We start from the raw sequence: 6,000 nt of genomic DNA, 5'->3' as shown, positions 1-6,000 counted from the left end.
AGCCTCTTGTAATCAACAGACACTCCAATGTCATTTATATATATATATATATATTAATGAATTATGCGATTCAAATTTGAAATTTAATTTAAACAATCCATCAATGATTGGACGAATGACTGAGTCGATTTCATATTCGAATCAGTTCATGAATGATACGGGTTTTTGCGAAATACACAAAGAATCTGTTACATAAAGCCTCTTGTAATCAACAGACACTCCAATGTCATTTATATGTATATATTAATGAATTATGCGATCCAAATTTGAAATTTAATTTAAACAATTCATCAATGATTCGACGAATGATTGAGTCGATTTCATATTCGAATCAGTTCATGAATGATACGGGTTTTTGCGAATTACACAAAGAATCTGTTACATTAAAGCCTCTTGTAATCAAATTTAGGCTCGCAAATCTACTGAATCAATACAAAAATTGAAGGTACACCTTCACAAGCAACCCGGCCAACCCTTATCAACATCGACCGTCTTTATGTAAGTGACACACGAACACACAAAGCTCTTTTTTGCCGAAACGTCAGCGAAACGCTTGTAGTACTATTTATACATTAAAATTGTGTTGAATTTGTGTTAATTGTTTAAATTTACTTTTTAAATGTGTGACTTTTATATGTGTGAGTTACTATCTATAGTTTCTTGCTCATTCTTCTTCTTCTCAGTCTGCGTTATGAATAAGTGTTAGAATAATAAAATATGACTATTCTTATATGAAGTTTAAATGCTTATATGAAGTGTATTTAAATAAATTGAATATATAAATGATAGAATGCAAATAAGTGGATGTTCCACAATTATAACCGTTACCTTGTAAAAATTTCTATTAGGCATAAAGCCGCTTTATTGTAGTTGTGCGTGCGTGTATTGTGTGCGACTTTAATATTATAAAAATAATTATAATATTAGTGTTCAAGCGGGGTTGTATTATATTTGGCCCAATATATTATTTTAATATAGCCACCCTGGAACGTCGGTATTTCAGCGGGCCAGAGACAATATGTTAACCATTACATTTCATATTCGAAATTCGCTAACGATCATATACGCATTATCACACGCAACCACTGTAAACCTATTTTCAAGTAATTAAAAAATTAGCAAGGAATCTTTGAGTTTGATTACACCATCAAGACCCTCTTCTCACTAAAAGGCGTAAACAATTAGAACATGCACAATATTTACAACATCCAGGAATTTGTATATCTCCCTCGAGTTTCGTACAAAGTATCCCTCTGGTAAATCTGTATCTGTGGCAGCGTATATTAACACCTGAAGAATCGGGTAGACTGTACACGATGCACAAGTCAAGACCCATTTGTAGGAAGTTGGGCTCAAACTTTGTTTCTCGTTAACTTCTAAAAAGGGATTTGTCGGGCTGGATTGGCCGATAACATTGTAAATGTCTTGATAAGGAATTGAAACAAGTTTCAGACTTTGCCGAGTGTTTGCTTATCTCGCACTGATTTAATATTATCTTTTGAGTTCTTTCAGGGGCGGGTCTTTCATGTGACTCCAAGGAGTTTTATCAGTTAATAGATTTTTTTCTGTATATTTTTTAACTTTCGACAAACCATATATCTATTGAATAAGGTAACGTTTTTTATTTATTTTATGGCACAAAATTATTCTTATGTAAAAAGAACAATATTAACTAACCTATTCTGACGTCGGCTTTGAATTTTTTAGCTTTAGTTTTATATAATATTTGAGATTCTCAGATTCTCACTTTGTATCTCGATGAAAGTGGTTTAGTGTTATAAATTTTCGAAAGTAGACTTTAAAGCTAAAATTATATAGTGGATTTTCGAAAGATTGTAATTTTTTAGTTAATCCAGTATTATACTAGGTGTGCGATATATTCTCAGATTACCACTGTGTTTTGGTAAGGCAGTGTACTGTCTTAAGTTAAAGAAAATAGACTTTAAAGTGTAATATTTTAGAGTGGATTTTCCAAATGTTTGTAACTTTTTAGTTAATCCAGTGTTTTACTGTGTGCGATATATTCTCAGGTTCCCACTATATTTCTTAGTGAACGCGTTTTAGTGTCATACATTTTCGAAATTATAATTTACTGCTAAAACTTTAGAGTTTTTAGAATTTTCCAAGTTTTTTAATATTTAAGATAACTCAGTATTATATCAGGTATGCTTTTTATTCTCAGATTCCCACTTTGCATCTTGATGAAAGTAGTTTAGCGCCACGTGTTTTCTATCTGAAATTTCCTTTGTTGTAACTTTACGACTAATTCTGTATACTTGTATGATATCAAAGACTGATGTCTTTGATTGATTGAATATATCGCACATCTAGTATAACACTGGATTAACTAAAAAGTTACAAACATTTGGAAAATCCACTCCAAAATATTACCTTTAAAGTCTATTTTCTTTAACTTAAGACAGTACACCGCTTTACCAAAACACAGTGGTAATCTGAGAATATATCGCACACCTAGTATAATACTGGATTAACTAAAAAATTACAAATCTAGTTTCTGATGAAACTAAAATACACTTTCAAGGCTCAAGACAGGACATCTTGGTAATTCTTCTTCCATATCTTACCTTCTAACCGACGCAAACACAAAGGTAATAGAAGAAAACATGTAATGAAATTAATAAAGTTTTTTATTCTATTATATATACGTAATAACAAAAGAAATTTATTTTATGCCAAATCTAAAAAAATGTAGTTATAAGAATTTTCCATTAGTACAACCAGTGGAGTTTACAAAAAGTGTACAATGATACCATTACATGGCATTTAATTATTTTACCAGTTATATTCATATATACAATAAATAGAAATTATTACAAAACATAATAAATACACCATTTTGTTTTTAAACTTTTTGTCACATCTATTATATTTTGCAACGTAAATAATTAATAATAATTCAAGTGTAAGCTTTAAAAAGCATTACACAACATAATCAATATTCCAGCTTTCAAAGATAAACAAAGTACCTATCTACTAATAGAATCAATTTTGGCGATACAATTGTTGGTTTACATCATAAAGTGACATCTGGAGGTAATAAATCCAGGAATTTTCTAGAGAATTCTAGGCTTTTGTTTAATTAGATAGGTACATGTCGTTACGGGTCGGGATTGTAGGAGAATTATTGTTCACACCAACAGTTGACGTTCAGGAAACTACCACAGTGGCCGCCCTTGTATCCTCTGCGTTTGCACTCTGCATTGCAGTCAGAAGTGTAGTCTACAGCACCAGCCACACAGCTACCAATCAGCACGTCAGCCTGAACTGTGTTTTGTGGCGACGAAACAATCACCAAGACTGACACGCACACCAACAGCAGAATAGTTTGGTAGCTCTTCGCCATTTTATATGAAATTATTTGTATTTATTAAATGAAAGTATATGTACTTGATACTCAAGATACAAATTATAAGTGTGACTTCCTACTTCGCTTTTGGCGTATATATAGGGTTAAGAAAGTTGTTGATATGTAGATATATCTGTTATCAAATAAGGAAAACCCGAAAACTATTGTAATTATTAACCAGTTCTATTGTTTTCGGTTATTTTCTACAAGGTTAGGTATACCCGTTTAGCTAACCTAATAAGATTGTATTGTAAATTTTTCTATTTCATATAATCATTAGCATATAAAACATTAAGGAAAAACTATAACCGCCTGAAAATAAATTAGAAAACTACTAAAAAGTCTTCACTTTCATATATATCCATTTTTATCATTATCTGAGTATCTACAGTTTCTCTGTCATAACTAGCATTTTCAGATTTTTCACTGTTTCCAAGGGAAATTTCGCCACTGCTTGAAGAGACATTGCCTGCTCTAAATGACATGGTGACATTGAGTCTCTTAAAAATCTTTGGAGCAAGCTTTTTTTTTTCCGGGCTACTCTAATGCTATTCGCCGCAGCTGGCCTTTACACCTTCACGACCGGACGATAGGGTGCGAGTGCAGATGGCACTCCAAACCCTTGGAAGGACCTATGGAGCGGCTGAAGACCAACTCCCGCCGGACTGATACGACTTTACTCTGAGGATACTACTAGGGGTCTAAATCTCGGCTCAGGCCGTCGTAATTTCGATGCCCGTTTGAATTGGGCGTGGGATCGGAGGGGGATAATGCTAAGAAGTTTCACAACATGATCCAAGACTGTATATTGTAACACTTTGGCTGAAGTTTTCACTCTTTTTTGACAAAAATATTGTTTTGTGACACCTTGATAAGACGCGCCCCACCGAACCGTCACGGACCTGCGTCATCCTGCGATGATGACCACGTTGTACCTTTCTGACCACTTGAACAGCTTCTTTGGAACTGTGAGCGTACACTTTATCATTTTGCTTATTGTAGTGTTCTTTAGTCGAGAAATTTTTTTCACCACTAAAGAGAATATATACCTTTCACCTGCCTATCGCGACAGAAGGCATTTTGATCGATCCACTCTCTGTAATTGTAAAGATTGATTTAGGGCATGTCCTATATATCAATGTTAAGCACCGAGCTTCTATTTTATAATACGCGACTGAGTCCTAGCGGAAGTCTTCATTTCTCACGATAGGATTTTTTACTTTCTAATGGGGTTTCGACGAATGCTGGCAATAACAGCCTTTGTAGTTCTAACAGCACTCGGCCACCCCGATTTGTTCTAGTCTTCGATATACGAAGTGTTGTAGTATCTGTTGTTAGTATGATATAAGAACATATGGCTGATACCAAGCTTTTAAAGTGACTGGAAGATGACCGCCGGCTCCATACCCTCTTTGTGCAATGCGATCACTGCGATCCTATTTTTTTAACACCGTAGTCATATGGTAATTTGAGAATGAACACGAAAAAATATGTGAAAAGGGGCATAAAAGAAAAAAGTTTTTAAAATAATGTACGTGTTCCAAATTCAAAATAATAGAAAAATTGAAAAAAGAAAAGTTTTAATGTAGTATTTAGTATTTATGGTCAGAATACGTTACTATGATAAGTATAAAATATTCCACACACAGCACAACATTGGAATACCTCACGAAATTTCACGTTTTATAAATTATAATTTAAGGCTTCTGACTTATGAATTTTTAGCCTTTGGAAATCCACTCTAAACTTTCAAGTTTAAAATGGATTTTCAGAAGTTTTTTAAATAATCCAGTATTGTACTAGATATGCGATATATTTTCAGATTCCTAATTTGTTTTTTAGTAAAAGTATTTTTTTTATTTATTTGAGATACTATCAGTTTTACAATGTATGTATATAATGTATTATTATGTATGTTATATTATATTTATGTTTTTAAATACTAACAGCATTTTAGTATATAAATCTGCATAAATTATAGCAAAAGCAATATAGATAGGTCACGAGGCCCTACTTTTGTTATGTTACTCTATTTTTTGTATATATTTATTTATTTACTGGTTTCTCACTAATATGTCTAACAGTTTTTTTTAATTTAAAGTAATAGAAATCAAATATATGTATATCAGGAACTTTTATGTTAAATATATTACCAAGATAGTAAACTGGAGCACGTGCACCGGCATATATCCTATGTAGCATAGCTTAATGGTTAAATCGATACAATCAAATGCATTTGCACAAATTTTATACTGAGTTATATCATTAAACAAAATATGTCTAAGTTCTATACAGTAATTTGTATTTATCTAATAATTGTGTGTATGCCTGCCTCTAAGCCCATGACTTAAAATTTTGCGCCTGAAGCGACAATATTTAAAGTATACTGTTATACCTAAATGATCCACCAATGCAACTATCTTTAATTCAACGTCTAATATTTTATAATTATTAATATAATAATTGTAAAATTTCTGCTGCAGCATTTAGTAAGACTGAGTTGCATTTTTTTATTGACGCAGTAGTGAGAAAATTTATCTAAGTCTTGTTATACTTTGATGTAATTAGCAAAATCTCTAACAAACTTGTAAATCTTCAAATAGTTTGTATACATCAGCATGCTTGAACTAAGG

This window comes from Achroia grisella, unplaced genomic scaffold (assembly GCF_030625045.1).
Source record: "Achroia grisella isolate CSIRO2021 unplaced genomic scaffold, CSIRO_AGI_Agris_v1 utg1112, whole genome shotgun sequence".
Taxonomy (NCBI): Eukaryota; Metazoa; Arthropoda; class Insecta; order Lepidoptera; family Pyralidae; genus Achroia; species Achroia grisella.
This window is presented reverse-complemented; position numbering follows the sequence as displayed.